Source organism: Quercus lobata, chromosome 4 (genome assembly GCF_001633185.2).
Source record: "Quercus lobata isolate SW786 chromosome 4, ValleyOak3.0 Primary Assembly, whole genome shotgun sequence".
Classification (NCBI taxonomy): Eukaryota; Viridiplantae; Streptophyta; class Magnoliopsida; order Fagales; family Fagaceae; genus Quercus; species Quercus lobata.
The window spans coordinates 26,520,655-26,538,164 of NC_044907.1; the positions used below are offsets into that span (position 1 = coordinate 26,520,655).

The window sequence follows — 17,510 nt, forward strand, 5'->3', positions numbered from 1 at the left end:
CATAGTTTGTGGATGATTGCATGCATGGTTATTAGACTCAATTCAAATGGAATATCCTCATGTAATTAAAAGAAAAGAAAGCACAGCTAGACTGAACCTTTTAAATGCATTACTTGCCTAAATTATTAACTCAACTTTAACATGGCATTACTGTTTATCTTTCTTGTTTTATGGAGATTTGTGCTTTTTGTTTACCAATTATGTATGGTTAGAGGATTAAAACTTTCCCTGTTAGTTCCATCAAGTTCTCTCAACTTCGGATTATGCGGACAACTCATTAGACAATTGCTGGCTAAGATAAGTTTCTTCTCAAGATTTTAATGCCATTGTGTGATTTCAACTTATATTGTAGGCTGCTGTGCTAACTTAACTGTTAAAATATATAGGAAAGGAGATTCACCAAATATATCTTCTTACACTATATATTGTTCTTTTTTAAATGTTGTTTTGCTAAATCATGGTGAACATTAGTCATTAGACAGTTTTGCTCATTGAGGATAACTACTGGTTTTTTTAGTTGTTATTTTATTCATACATAGTAACTTTTTGATCTGCGTCCAGAAGCTCTGATGTATCATTGTCTTCTTCTTCTTCTTCTTCTTCCTCTTTTGCTCATGAAGGTATCACTAGAACATCTTATGTACTGTCCTGCAATTTTAGTATTTAGAGTTTTTCTCCATAATCATTAGCCTTTAACTATTTCTATGCTCATGTTGCTTGCCTACTTAAGAAGGTATCAAGATGGTCATGTTGGGTTCTTCTCAAAACCTAAAAAAGAAAAGAAAAAAAAAAGAAAGAGATTGTTGAAATATCAGTCAAGTTGTCAAGCTGTTCAATCAAACTGCAAGTCGTTTAGGTGTTTTAGTTGTCACTGCTGTGCTACATGCAGTTTTATATTCACTATTATTTGTTGTTTAATTCATCACGTGTTGATCATGTGAGTTAGTTATTAGTTTGTTAAGTTTGTTAATGACTCAATGTATATAAACTAATCAGCTCTTAATTATATTCAAGCAAAGCATTATTCATTCAGTTCTCTCTCTTCCAAACTTCTCTCTCTCCCAATTTCAATATGGTATCAGAGTGAGTTGGCTCGGTGTATTCCATCAATTCCTAACTCATCCTCCATTGTTGGGCTTTTCTTGAAGCTTTCTTCACTTTGTATTTCCTTATTCTTTCATTGATCTCTCTTGCAAAGTTTCTTTAATTCTTTGCTTTCTCTAATTCTTGAAACTAAGTTCTCTGTAAAACCTAGTTCAAGCTTCTTCAATGGCTTCCGCATCTGCCAATACAGATTCAGTATCATCTACTTCTTAAACCTCTGTGCCTGCTTGGGAAAAACCGTCCAGTCCCTATTTTTTGCATGATAGTGAGAATCCTGGCTTGATTCTGGTTAATCAGCCTCTTACTGAAGAGAACTATGCTACATGGACCCGAGCTATCATTTATGCTCTTGATTCCAAGAACAAAACAAATTTTGTTGATGGCACTATCAAAGCTCCAACAAGTTCCTCAAATCCAAGTTTCCCTGCTTGGAAGAAATGCAACAGAATGGTTCTTTCTTGGTTGATCAATTCGATGTCCAAGGATTTGATTTCAAGTGTGATTTACTTGAATACTGCGAAAGAAGTTTGGATAGATCTCAAGAACCGATTCTCTCAGAGCAATGGTCCTAGGGTTTTTGAACTGCGAAGAATGGTGAGTACTCTCTCTCAAGATAATCTCTCTATGAGTAGTTATTACACGAAATTCAAGGTAATCTAGGATGAATTGGTCAATTATAAAGCCAATTCCCTCATGTTCTTGTGGTATTTGCACATGTGGTTCAATGGCTGCTCGGGTTAAGTATCAAGAAGAGGAGTGTACTATGAATTTTCTGATGGGGCTTAATGAATCCTTTGCAACTGTTAGGGGACAGATCCTACTGATGAAGCCCTTACCTTCACTGAATCAAGTCTTCTCTCTCATCACTTAAGAAGAGAAGCATAGAAGAGTTGGTTCCAATGCCATTACAGTTGAATCTGCTGCACTCTTCTCTAGAGGTCCTAATAATTCATCTAATAAGGGAAATTATACCAACAAGCCTAATGGAAAAAGGGAAAGACCAATTTGTTCACACTGTGGGATTCTTGGCCGTGTGGTGGACAAATGCTACAAGATTCATGGTTACCCTCTTGGGTGTAAGAACAAAGGCAAGGGGCACTCAGCCAATCAGGTTTCAATGGGTTCCAATCTGGATCACATAGATACTATGGAGGAGTTGACCACAGTGGCTCTCACTTCTTCTCAATGTCACCAACTCATGTCCATGTTGCAAGCCCATACCTTGGGATCACAAGGAAATCAAAATCAAGATTCTTCTCTTGGAACTCATCAAGCTACCACACTCATCAGTCATACTGCTCCTGTCACCAAGTCCTTGCCACCTGGTACTTTTCACACTACAGGTATTTTACCTACACCTAATAGTGACATTTTAGATAAACCTGAATGCTTAGACTCTATTAATTCCATGCCTCTTTGTTTGCATTCATCCACCAACTTAGATCACTCAGTTTTTTCTTCCAATCTTTTCATTCCACCTACCTTGTTACCTAATGAATGGATTATTGATAGTGGTGCTACTGACCACATGGTTCATTCCATTTCATATCTTACCAAAATTACTTCTATAGCTCACATCTCTATCAAACTTCCTAATGGTGAATCTGTCTTAGTCACTCAAGTTGGTCAAGTGCAGTTATCATGTGATTTGGTCCTTGACAATGTCTTGTGTGTTCCTTCCTTTTCATTCAATCTTATTTCCATTGGGAAATTAACACATTATCTGAGGTGTTGCTGCATTTTTCTCTCTCAATTCTGCTTTATACAGGACTTACTCCAGTGGAAGACGATTGGTTTGTGTAAAAAGCATGGTGGCCTGTACATTCTACAACAAACCAACTCTGCCAAACTTTCTGTCCCAATTCAATTTTCCAATTTCATGCCCATTGTTCTCTCACATCCTGGTGTTTACTTTCCTTCCTCTGTTGTTGCTGATTGTAGTCTTGTCTCATGTAATAACACTACTATTTCAAATTCTGTTTTGTGGCATAATAGAATGGGTCATCCTTCTTCATCTAGGTTGCACTTGATTAGCTCAATAATTCCTAATGTAACTTTCTGTGATAAAGAGCTTCCTGTTTGCACTATTTGTGCTTTAGCCAAACAAAAAAGGCTTCCTTTTCCTAATGAGAATAACATTTGTTCTTCCATTTTTGATCTTGTTCATTGTGATATCTAGGGACCATTTTCTGTTCCTTCTATTAATGGTTTTAAATACTTTTTGACCATTGTTGATAATTGTAGTAGATGTACTTGGGTATATTTGCTGAAATTCAAATCTGATGCTAGAACTATTATTCAGTCCCTCTTTTCTTTTGTTGAAACTCATTTTCATCTCAAAATTAAAACCTTAAGATCAGATAATGGTCCTGAATTTCATATGCCTCAATTTTTCTCTTCCAAGGGTACCTTTCATCAACTGAGTTGTGTAGATACACCTCAACAAAACTCAGTTGTTGAAAGGAAACTCCAACATATTCTGAGTGTTGCTAGAGCCCTTAGGTTTCAAGCTAATCTGCCTTTGAAGTTCTGGGGAGATTGCATCCTTACAGTAGTTTATCTTATTAATAGGTTACCTAGTCCTTTATTGAATAATAAAACTCCCTATGAAATCCTTTTGGGTACTGTTCCTTCTTACTCTCATCTTAAAGTCCTAGGTTGTTTGTGCTTTGCATCTACTCTCTCTAGGAATAGATCTAAATTTGATCCTAGAGCCTTTCCCTGTGTCTTTCTTAGTTATCCCTATGGTGTCAAGAGATATAAATTGGTCAATCTTGAAACCAAGTCCATTTTCTTGTCCAGAGATGTTGTCTTCCATGAACACATTTTTCCTTTTCATTCCATGGATTTTCATCTTAACAATGCTTCTAACTCTCAACCACTTTCTAGTGGTTCTTTATTTCCACCTCCCACCTTCATTTTTGATGGTTCACCAATGGAAGTTTCTGACATAATGATTGACACTCATATACCTCACATACCTAATTTACCTATCTCTTCTCCACATGCTATACCAAACCATCCTATCAATCCTAACCCTAGTCTAGTCAAACTTGCTCCACCTGACCAACCTGTACAACCTGTACAACCTGTCTAATCTGTACAGTCTGTCCAACCTGCCCAACCAGCACCCAGAAAATCCTCCAGACCTCACAAAGCACCTGCTTACCTTCAGGATTTCCATTGTCAACTTGCCTCAACCAAACCCCTACCATTACCTACTACCCCTTTCCCTATTGAATCTGTCCTTTCCTATGATAGGCTATCTATCCCTCATAGAGCTTTCACTATTGCTCTCTCTGTTTGTGTTGAGCTTAAGTCCTATGCTAAGGCTGCAAGAGATCCTAGGTGGCAGGCAGCCATGTCTGATGAGATACATGCACTTGAAATAAACAATACTGGGCAGCTTACACCTTTGCCAACTGGTAAGGTTCCTATAGGTTGCAAATGGGTCTATAAAGTGAAACATAGATCTAATGGGAGTATTGAAAGGTTTAAGGCTATACTGGTAGCAAAAGGCTACACTCAACAGGAGGGTTTGGATTACTATGAAACCTTTAGTCTAGTTGTGAAGTTTGTCACTGTTAGGACTATATTAGCTGTTGCAACTACTCTTGATTGGCATTTGGTCCAGTTGGATGTTAATAATGCTTTTTTGCATGGAGACCTTGATGAGGAAGTACACATGCTACCTCCACTTGGTTTTGGTAGCAAGGGGGACCCTGATTTAGTCTGCAAACTCACCAAGTCCTTGTATGGACTGAAGCAGGCCAGCAGACAATGGTTTTCAAAACTCTCAACCACAATCATCAACCATGGATTCACTCAGTCCAAATCTGATTACTCTATGTTTACAAGAGTTCATAATGATGTTATCATTGTTATCTTAGTATATGTTGATGACATTTTGGTAGCTAGCAATAACCTTGAAGTTGTTTCAGAGTTCAAACAATTTCTTCATGATCAGTTTAAGCTAAAGGATCTTGGTCCTTTGAAATATTTTATGGGATTAGAGGTGGCTCGATCCTCCACAGGCATAAGTGTTTGCCAAAGAAAATTTGTTTAGAGCTTCTAGCAGAAACTAGACAACTAGCAGCCAAGCCTATTAAATCACCTATAGAGCAACACACCAAGCTATCAAACTATCATGGAGACTTGTTAACAGATCCTTCTCAATATAGGAGACTTGTTGGGAAACTGTTGTATCTAACACTGACCAAACCAGATATTGCATATAGTGTGCGTCAACTGGGTCAGTTTCTTGCACAGCCTAGACAACCACATCTCCAAGCAGCCAACAGAATCCTTAAGTATCTAAAAGGGACACCTGGATAAGGTCTCTTTTTCTCAACAAACTTAGATTTACACTTGAAAGGTTACTGTGATGCTAATTGGGCCAGCTATCCTGATACAAGGAGGTTTATCACTGGATTTTGTGTATTTTTGGGTGAGTCCTTAATTGCCTGGAAGTCCAAGAAACAGCACACTGTGTCCAGGTCTTCTGTAGAATTGGAGTATAGGTTTATGGCTGCTATTGTAAGTGAGTTTGTATGGTTAAAAGGCTTGCTTAAAGACCTGTCAATCAATCATGATCATCCTGCTCTTCTGTACTGTGACAGTAAAGCTACAATCCACATAGCAGCTAACCCGGTCTATCATGAGAGGAATAAGCACATAGAGCTTGATTGCCATTTTGTGAGGGAGAAGATACAAGATAATTTAGTCAAGACCTTTCATGTTTTTTTTTTTTTTTTTTGAAACTAGACCTTTCATGTTTCAACTAAGCACCAATTGGCTGATTTACTTACAAAGCCTCTGGGACATCAACAGTTTAGCAACTTACTCTGCAAGATGGGCATGAGCAACATATATGCTCCATCTTGAGGGGGAGTGTTGAAATATCAATCAAGCTGTTCAGTCAAGCTGCAAGTCGTTTAGGTGTTTTAGTTGTCACTGCTATGCTACATGCAGTTTTAAATTTACTGTTATTTGTTGTTTACTTCATCTCGTGTTGATCATGTGAGTTAGTTATTAGTTTGTTAAGTTTGTTAATGACTCAATGTATATAAACTAATCAGTTCTTAATAATATTCAAGCAGAACATTATTCATTCAATTCTCTCTCTTCCAAACTTCTCTCTCTCCCAATTTCAATAGAGATGTTCATGTTGTGCACTACCTTATATAGCTACTAGTAGTATGCTCACAAATTAACTAAAAATTTTATGTAAAAGGAAAAAAATATTATCAAAACTATCATATATATAAAATTTGTAAAAGTCTAAATTAACTATATAATGCATACATATATATTGAACCAGTCAATGACAGAATGTAGTGTGAACTGTGAAAGTTTTATTATAATAAAATATAAATATTAAATTTATTTTTAATTCCTTAGAATGTGAGTGTTTGGATATAGCTTATGATACCACGTTTGCGTTTTTTTTTTTTTTTTTTTTTTTTTTTTTTTTTTAGCGCATATGAACAGTAATATCACATGGATTCACTTTGCCATACACATTGTCCAAACTATTCAACGAAACTACCTTTTTATGTCAAAAATACCTTTTCCACAAAATACTCTCCATTATCTAAATATTCCTTTCTCCAAAGTAAAACCTCTCAACTAAGTTTCGTCCACATCCCACTTTCTCACTCCTACCCTCATGGATCAACAACACGTGGCCCTACTACAACTCCAACTAAAGAAAAGAACTCCAAACCGAAAGTAATAAGTAATGGTAGCCTTCAACCGACGAAAAGCCTCATAATCTCATATATTGAAAAATAGGAAAAATTAATAAAAAAGTGTTTCATTTATTTTTGAGTGTTTTTAAGGATTTCATATATCATTTTACGTGTCCAAATCTTAAATGGTTTTAGTGCATAAAAAATAAAACCGAAACCTTTTTAAAGTAATAAATTGAAAATTAGGAAAAATAAATAAAATGTGATTCATTCATTTTTTTAATGTTTTTAAGGACTCAGTAAATCATTCTACGTGTCCAAATCTCAACGAGTTTCGGTGCATAAAAACTAAACCAAAGCCTTTTTAAAGTAATAAATTGAAAAATAGGAAAAATAAATAAAATGTGATTAATTCATTTTTGAGTGTTTTTAAGGACTTAGTAAATCATTCCACATGTCCAGATCTCAACGGGTTTTAGTGCATAGAACTAAACCAAAGCATTTTTAAAGTAATAAATTGAAAAATAGGAAAAATTAATAAAAAGTGATTCATTTATTTTTTGAGTGTTTTTAAAGAGTCAGTAAAACATTTTATGTGTCCGAATCTCACCGAGTTTCAATTCATAGAAAAATAAATCGAAGCCTTTTTAAAATAATAAATTGAAAAATAGGAAAAATTAATAAGAAGTGATTCATTCATTTTTTAGCGTTTTTAAGGAGTCAGTAAAACATTCTATGTGTCCAAATCTCAACAGGTTTCAATTCATAGAAAACTAAACCGAAGCCTTTTTAAAATAATAAATTGAAAAATAGGAAAAATTAATAAAAAGTGATTCATTCATTTTTGAGCGTTTTTAAGGAATCAGTAAAACATTCTATGTGTCCGGATCTCAATAGGTTTCAATGTATAGAAAACTAAACCAAACCCTTTTTAAAGTAATAAATTGAAAAAAGGGAAGAAAAATTAATAAAAAGTAATTCATTTCATCTTTTGAATGTTTTTAAGGAGTCAGTAAAACATTCTACATATCTATATCTCCACATGTTTTCAGTTCACGGGTCTCATGACACTATTCACACATTTAAAAATTATTTTGTTATAGTGTTTTCAATTTTCAGTTTTAATAAAAATAAATTGTATCAAAACGGACCCTTATTAAATTTTAGTAGGAGTACAATTTTAAATTCTTTGAATTTGAAACTTTTGGGTAATAGAGTTTCAGTTAAACTAAACTATTTTAATAATTAATATAAGACAAACCAGTTTAAAATTTACGTAGAATACTTCTTAACATGTATGTACCTATTAACAATGTGATTGGTTGAAGTTGGAGTTGCTATAAATATAATGGACAAAAAAGTTGCTATAAATATATGAACACATCACTTTACCAGGTACTTGATGATTAAGCCATGCTCTTGATACTCAGAGTGACAGAGTCTGAGATAACCTTTGCACCTATCACTTTCAGGTACTCTAAAGTTTCTCTCTCTAACTCTCTCGATGTGTTTCTGTTTTTTGTTTACAGTCTGTTTTCGTCGTCGTCGTTGTTGTCGTTAACTGTTGTGGTTGGATCCTGTTTGGTTACAGAGAAAATTTTGTATAGAGAAAAAGAAATATATATCGGAGAGGGGAATCTTACGGATTGGGATATATGTCCTACAATCAATCAAACAGGTCGGAGAAGATTGAAACGAAGCAGTATAGGAAATAGTTCCGAAGGCTCCAACTTCTCAATCTTCCGCCATGAGCTCTGACCCGGCCGCAGCTCCCAAAACACCCGTAAAGGGTATGTGTTATTTAGATGCATCAGATATAGTTCCTGAATTTTGTTATAATGTGGAAGACTATCAGTGTTGGTTTCCCTTGATGGTGATTAGTAGTTCTAGCCCAATGTAACTAATGATATGCTATTTATTTATTGATGGTGATTAGTAGTTCTAATGTAACTAATGATATGCTATTTATTTATTGATCAGCCCAAGGAGAAGCTTCTAAGCCTTACCCCTTCCAGTTTGGGTCCATAAGTCCTGGTTTCACGAATGGGATGCAGGTATGTTCCTTATCTGCAGCTGCTGTGCAGAGAAGCACCAACCCTGTTCCGAAGGCTCCAACTTCTCAATCTTCCGCCATGAGCTCTGAGCCAGCCGCAGCTCCCAAAACACCCGTAAAGGGTATGTGTTATTTAGATGCATCAGATGTAGTTCTTGAATTTAGTTATAATGTGGGAAACTATCAGTGTTGGTTTCCCTTGATGGTGATTAGTAATTCTAGCCCAGTGTAACTCATGATATGCTATTTATATATTGATCAGCCCCAGGAGATGCTTCTAAGCCTTACCCCTTCCAGTTTGGGTCCATTAGTCCTGGTTTCATGAATGGGATGCAGGTATGTTTATGATCACACATTTACTAAATCAACATGGTTATATTTTTTTTTTCTTTTCCATAAAGTGCATGGTGCTCGGTAATTTTTTTAAAAATATTATTTTTGTAGATTCGAATGATTGTTTTTATCTTGTGGTTGTAGGTTCCTGCTCGAACAAGCTCAGTGCCCCCAAATTTGGATGAGCAGAAACAAGATCAGGTTTTTACTTACCCTTTTCCTATTTCATCTTTTGACCTGCTTGTCTATTGAAAATCTGATGCTTAATGGTAGCCCCCTAACCTCCCTTCCTGTTCTCTTTCAATTAGTTTGGAGCTTTATACAATGTACTATTAAAACTTGGCATATTTTTGATTTGCCATTTCCTTTGTGCTTCAATTGTTGGTGTTGGGATAATTCAATTACTCAATTTTGAATGTTGGAAATTTATGGCATTGAGTGCTTGTAATTTGACAACAAACCTTTCTGTGTTTTTTTGACCCGCAGGCACGTCATGATTCCTTTAGACCTCCCCCTCCATTGCCAATTCCCACTGCACCCAAGCAGCAGTTCCCGAGGAAGGATGCAGTTGCTGCTGAACAATCTAATACCGGGGAGGCTCATTCAGTGCCAAAGGTTAAAAATGATGTGCAAGTCTCGCCTGCACCACCAGCAAGTCAACCTCAGAAGCCTCCTGTACTTCCTCCTATGGGTGGGATGTCCATGCCAATGCAGTATCATCACCAGCCACAGGTTTCTATGCAATTTGCTGGTCCCAACCAACAGCTTCAATCCCATGGTATGACAGCCGCTCCACTTCAAATGCGGTTGCCCATGGGTTTATCAACGGCATATGCGCCGCAAGTGCAACCGCCGGTTTTTCTCCAACCCCATCCTATGCAGCGGGGAATCATTCATCAAAGCAACATGGGAATGGGCATGATCCCACCATACTCCCAGCAGCAGGGAGGAAAATTTGGTGGCCCTCGTAAAGCTACTGTTAAGATTACTCATCCAGATACACATGAAGAGTTGAGACTCGACAAGCGGGCCAATTCTTATTCAGATGGTGGGTCATCCGCACCGAGGTCTCTTCCTAATATGCCTCCTCAATCCCAGCCTATTCCATCATTTGGACCTTCTCATCCTCTTAACTTTTATAATCCCAATTCTTTCAATGCCGGTTCTATGTTCTCTCGGCCTCAAAGTTCTCTTCCTTTAACAAGTAGCCAGTTAGCACCGAGATTTAATTATCCAGTTGGCCAGAATCCCCAAAACATGGCTTACATGAATCCATCAGCTCTTAATTCCTTACCTGTAAATAAGACTGGGGCCCCAATGCATGTCACTGCAGATCTACCAAACTTGGAACATTCTCATGATGTACAAAATATACCAAGCAAAAAAAAGAAGAGAAAAGAAATTTGTCTGAAAGCTGATGCTGCCGGGACAACCTCTGATCTTTATAATGCTTACAAGGGCCCAGAGGAAAAGAAAGAAACTATTTTGTCTACAGATTATACTGAGAGCATTTCTACTTGTGTGAATGAGAAGCAGGCACCTGCTGATGCGGTTGAAGTAGATGTTGTTGCTAGTGAAAAGGATAAACCTATCCTTGATCAGAATAAGGCAAAGGTTACTTCTAAAGCAACAAAGAAGAAGAGAAAAGAAATTTGTTTGAAAGCTATTGCTGCTGGGACAACCTCTGATCTTTATAATGCTTATAAGGGCCCAAAGGAAAAGAAAGAAACTATTTTGTCTACAGATTATATTGAGAGCATTTCTACTTGTGTGAATGAGAAGCAGGCACCTGCTGATACAGTTGAAGTAGATGTTGTTGCTAGTGAAAAGGATAAACCTATCCTTGATCAGAATAAGGCAACGGTTACTTCTAAAGCAACAAAGAAGAAGAGAAAAGAAATTTTTCTGAAAGCTAATGCTGTTGGGACAACCTCTGCTCTTTATAATGCTTATAAGGGCCCAGAGGAAAAGAAAGAAACTATTTCGTCTACAGATTATACTGAGAGCATTTTTACTTGTGTGAATGAGAAGCAGGCACCTGCTGATGCGGTTGAAGTAGATGCTGTTGCTAGTGAAAAGGATAAACCTATCCTTGATCAGAATAAGGCAAAGGTTACTTCTAAAGCAACAAAGAAGAAGAGAAAAGAAATTTGTTTGAAAGCTAATGCTGCTGGGACAACCTCTGATCTTTATAATGCTTACAAGGGCCCAGAGGAAAAGAAAGAAACTATTTTGTCTACAGATTATACTGAGATCATTTCTACTTGTGTGAATGAGAAGCAGGCACCTCCTGATGCGGTTGAAGTAGATGCTGTTGCTAGTGGAAAGGATAAACCTATCCTTGATCAGAATAAGGCAAAGGTTACTTCTAAAGCAACAAAGAAGAAGAGAAAAGAAATTTTTTTGAAAGCTAATGCTGCTGGGACAACCTCTGGTCTTTATAATGCTTACAAGGGCCCAGAGGAAAAGAAAGAAACTATTTTGTCTACAGATTATACTGAGAGCATTTCTACTTGTGTGAATGAGAAGCAGGCACCTGCTGATGCGGTTGAAGTAGATGCTGTTGCTAGTGAAAAGGGTGGACTGAACAAAGCTGAGCCCGATGATTGGGAAGATGCTACTGGCTTGTCTACTCCAAAATTAGAAGTTTCAGATGATGGACAGCTAATTCAGGGAGGACTGAATCATTATGACCATGATAGAGATGGAAGTATGGCTAAGAAGTATTCCCGAGATTTCCTCTTGAAATTTTCTAAGCAATGCTATGATCTCCCTGAGGATTTTGAGATTACATCTGATATAGAGGCCTTGATGAGTGCTACTTTGAATCTCTTTCATCTTGTTGAACGTGATTCATACCCTAGTCTAGGTAGAATCGTAGACAGGCCAAGTGGGGGATCTCGATTATTACTTCGTGGTAGTAGTAGTAGTATGGAACATTCTCATGATGTACAAAATATACCAAGCAAAAAGAAGAAGAAGAGAAAAGAAATACCAAGCAAAAAAAAGAAGAGAAAAGAAATTTGTCTGAAAGTTGATTCTGCCGGGACAACCTCTGATCTTTATAATGCTTATAAGGGCCCAGAGGAAAAGAAAGAAACTATTTTGTCTACTGATTATACTGAGATCATTTCTACTTGTGTGAATGAGAAGCAGGCACCTGCTGATGCGGTTGAAGTAGATGCTGTTGCTAGCGAAAAGAGTGAACTGAACAAAGCTGAGCCCGATGATTGGGAAGATGCTGCTGACTTGTCTACTCCAAAATTAGAAGTTTCAGATTATGGACAGCTAATTCAGGGAGGACTGGATCATTATGACCATGATAGAGATGGAAGTATGGCTAAGAAGTATTCCCGAGATTTCCTCTTGAAATTTTCTAAGCAATGCTCTGATCTCCCTAAGGATTTTGAGATTACATCTCATATAGAGGCCTTGATGAGTGCTAATTTGAATCTCTTTCACCTTGTTGAACGTGATTCATACCCTAGTCCAGGTAGAATTGTAGACAGGCCGAGTGGGGGATCTTGATTATTACTTCGTGGTAGTAGTAGTAGTATGGGTTCTCAGGGTGGAATGCCTAGAAACAGCCCAGATGCTGACAGGTGGCTGCGTAATGCCAATATGCAACCGAATGGTTTATTTCCTTCTCCTCATACTCCATTACAGATGATGCACAAAGCTGAGAAGAAGTATGAAGTGGGTTAAGTGACGGATGAGTAACAGGCAAAGCAAAGGCAGTTGAAAGCTATTTTGAACAAGCTAACTCCTCAGAACTTTGATAAACTTTTCGAACAAGTGAAAGCAGTAAACATTGACAATCCTGGCACTCTAACTGGTGTCATCTCACAGGTCTTTGACAAAGCTTTAATGGAACCTACTTTCTGTGAAATGTATGCCAATTTGTGTAGTCATCTTTCCTTGGAATTGCCTGATTTCAGCAAAGACAATGAAAAGATAACTTTTAAGAGGGTGCTTTTGAACAAGTGCCAGGAGGAACTTGAGAGAGGGGAAAGAGAGCAAGAAGAAGCTAATAAAGCTGATGAAGAGGGTGAGATCAAACAGTCTGCATAGGAAAGAGAAGGAAAGAGAAGAAAAGATAATTAAGGCTCAAAGACGAATCGCATGCATCAAGAAGTTGCTGGTCAGTATGATAAGTGCAAATTGATGAGTACTATTGGAGGGATGATCGATCTTTCCAAAGCCAAGGAGAATATGGATGCATATTTTGAGAGAAAGAAGACGTTCTCCAACAATATGAATTTATCTTCTATGGCTAGGGCACAAAGGCTTGCTCAACTTGGAGATATGAATTTATCTGCTATGGCTATGGCACAAAGGCTTGCTCAACTTGGAGAAGAAATCAAACGCGTCAAGAACCAGCTCTGCGTCGAGAACCAGCTCTGCGAACGCCAGAGGCAACTTTTAGGCATTTGGCAATACATACCAAACGACCAAATAATAAGGGAAGCCGAGCTCACGCTCCAAGTGCTGCGAGCTGCACAGCACTCGCTCATTCTCTCATTGGCATAACTCTCTGTTGTTATCTGTATTTATCATTTTTAAGTGGCAGTGGCATGTTCTAATTTGGTGCTAGGATCAGTTTTGTTATAGTATTTTTCTTCTTATTTTTGTACTTTGTTATAAGCAAGAGAGATGTACAGGTTCAATTCCCTTGGTCTTTTGCAATGTACATAGTTTGTGGGTGATTGCATGCATGGTGATTAGACCCAATTCAAATGGAATATCCTCATGTAATTAAAAGAAAAGAAAACACAGCTAGACTGAACCTTTTAAATGCATTACTTGCCTAAATTATTAACTCGACTTTAACATGGCATTACTGTTTATCTTTCTTGTTTTATGGAGATTTGTGCTTTTTGTTTACCAATTATGTATGGTTAGAGGATTAAAACTTTCCCTGTTAGTTCCATCAAGTTCTCTTAACTTCAGATTATGCGGACAACTCATTAGACAGTTGCTGGCTAAGATAAGTTTCTTCTCAAGATTTTAATGCCATTGTGTGATTTCAACTTATATTGTAGGCTGCTGTGCTAACTTAACTGTTAAAATATATAGGAAAGGAGATTCACCAAATTTATCTTCTTACACTATATATTGTTCTTTTTTAAATGCTGTTTTGCTAAATCATGGTGAACATTAGTCATTAGACAGTTTTGCTCATTGAGGATAACTACTGGTTTTTTTAGTTGTTATTTTATTCATACATAGTGACTTTTTGATCTGCGTCCAGAAGCTCCAATGTATCATTTTTTTTCTTCTTCTTCTTCTTCTTCCTCTTTTGCTCATGAAGGTATCACTAGAACATCTTATGTACTGTCCTGCAATTTCAGTATTTAGAGTTTTTCTTCATAATCATTAGCCTTTAACTATTTCTATGCTCATGTTGCTTGCCTACTTAAGAAGGTATCAAGATGCTCATGTTGGGTTCTTCTCAAAACCAAAAAAAGAAAAGAAAAGAAAAAAAAGAAAGAGATGTTCATGTTGTGCACTACCTTATATAGCTACTAGTAGTATGCTCACAAATTAACTGAAAATTTTATCTAAAAGGAAAAAAATATTATCAAAACTATCATATATATAAAAATTAGTAAGCCACTTAAAACTCTAAATTAACTCTATAATGCATACATATATATTGAACCAGTCAATGACAGAATGTAGTGTGAACTATGAAAGTTTTATTATATTAAAATATAAATATTAAATTTATTTTTAATTCCTTGAAATTGTTGGCAATAGAATTTTAGTTGGAGTGTAATTTTAAATTTTTTGAAACTTAAATAAAATGGTTACTTATATTAAAATATCCAAAATATTAATAAGATATATATTGATTTTAGTTGGAGCAGAATTTTAAATTCCTTGAAACTTGGTAATAGAGTTTCAGTTAAATTAAACTATTTTAATAATTAATATAAGATAAACCAGTTTAAAAGTTACGTAGAATACTTCTTAACATGTATGTACCTATTAACAATGTGATTGGTTGAAGTTGGAGTTGCTATAAATATATGAACACATCACTTTACCAGGTACTTGATGATTAAGCCATGCCGTTGACACAGAGAGTCTGAGATAACCTTTGCACCTATCACTTTCATACAAGTCTGTGTGTGTTTTGGTCAACCAGAAATCCATATGAGAAGGACTTCTTTGTATATATATGTAATTAAGAGCATGGCTCTGAAACATGCTATTAACCTATTTGATTGCTTCAAACTTTTTTTCTTTCCCTTTTTTTCACCTTTCATTTTCATCTTAAACCTGTTCAACTTCCTCAAAATACTGGAAGATTTGGCAAAACTTGCTAGTGATTAGAACACAATTAATTATAATTAATAAATGGGATTTTATTAATTTGCGTACCTCTTGATGTCACGGACAACCATGTGTCAATCCATATAAGCAATTATTAGCGCACACACTTGGCACACAACAAGTTTTCCTCTTCTAATTCTTTATTTCAAAATGGCTCTTGATGGGGCGAGTTAGGATTTTATCTTCATGTTAGGAGTAGAGAAGACACTTAATCTTAATACAAGTGTTGAGGTGGCAAAACCCACAACTTAAGACTTGAAATTCAAAACAAATACCTAAAACCATTACCATATTGAACTATTAACACCAAGAAGAACAATCCATGGGGGCAATGATCCTTTGGGCCCCTTATAAACTTGTAGAAATTCTTTGAATATTAATAATTTTTGTGTTCTTTGTCTTTAAAACTTTAAACAGTGGGTTCCTTTTAAAATCTGTAAATTATACTATTACTATACCACTTCCCCAAGACATTCTTTTTCAAATTGAAATCATTTTAGTTGTATATATGAAAATAATTTGAATATTTACTTTTAACTGTTTAACATTATAAGTTTTGAAGTGATCCTTGAGAAAAAAAAAAAAAAAAAGTGACAATCTTGTAAAAATGAAAAAGAAAAGAAAAGAAAAAAAGTAAACAATTCATTATTATTTCATAAAAGACCAAAAGAAAAGAAGAATAAGAAAACTTAAGAAATTGATGGTAATTATTATACTTTGGGTTGGGCTATCCACCTATCAAATCCCATATTTTCTAGTTAGCGATGTGTATGGGTCGGGTTGAGTTGGGTTAAGGGGATTTTTTGACCTAACCCACCATGGTGGGTCAAAAAAAATTCAACACAACCCAATTTATCACATAAGTCCAACCCAACCCACATGGGTCGGGTTGAAATCATGGGTTTGACAAATTTTTTATTATTATTATTATTATTAAATTGAGTAAAAAAAATATAAATATAAATATATTAAAAAAAACCCAAATATTAGTATCAATGAAACTCCTTAAAGGCAAACAACACTAATAACTAAACAACAATAGTAATTTATTAGGATTTGTGTGAACTAATTGACTTTTATATAAGATAGGAAGAGCTCGTTGTTTTAAAAATTTTATTAATTATATATATAATATATGGGTGGGTCAGGTTGGGTTTGGCGGGTTTGAAATTTTATGATCCAAACCCAACCCGACCCACTATCAAAAAAAATTTATAACCCAACCCAACCCAACCCACTAAGCCTTAAAAACCGACCCAACCCGGTGGGTTGGGTTGGGTCGAGTCAGTTTGGGCAAGTTGGCTGCACTCCCTATTTCTAGTTATTTTGATTGGGCCTTGAGAGATTTTCAAGTCCAAAATGCATGGAGTCCATTTCTTTGGGCCTATTTTGTTGGGCTGTGAACAAATTAGCCCCAAACAATTGGTAAAAAGCCTAAATGCACCATCGAAGCCCAAAAAGAAAAATGCTCAGTCTCATGGTCTATCACCTGACCTCACCTCTTCTCTTAAAATTGGCTGCCTAGTTGTAGTTGATGCATTGCCTATAAGTTGAATCCACAGTTTAAAACCCACCAAGAATCTTTGTTTCAACACCAATTATACCAAATTACCAATAATGTTTCACCACATCTTCAAGCAACAACTTCTGTCCAGTAAGATGGACACCTCTTATAGAAGCATCAGTTTGCCAAAACATTCCAAAAGTATAGAACATATACATAGTTGGATAAGTGTAGGTAACAAACCTTATGCATAGACTTGTTAAAATCACTTTGCAAAATGCTAACAACTTTGGAGCTCTAACTAAGTACATCCACATGTTTCTAACAAAAATGTCTAGGGTTCAAATACCTCTCCCTCTCTCTCTCTCCTAGCGTTACACGTTATAACTATAGAATTATCTTATAAAAAAAATTAAAAAAAAAATCAATATTTCAAAATCTCTAAAAATATCAATCATCAAATCCCTTCCATATCAGTAATATTTAT

General features: G+C 36.0%; 1 pseudogene; it reads left to right on the forward strand.

Moving 5' to 3' along the window:
• The first annotated feature begins 8,499 nt into the window (after positions 1-8,499).
• On the forward strand, positions 8,500-13,920 carry LOC115986836 (annotated as a pseudogene).
• The last annotated feature ends 3,590 nt before the right edge of the window (positions 13,921-17,510 follow it).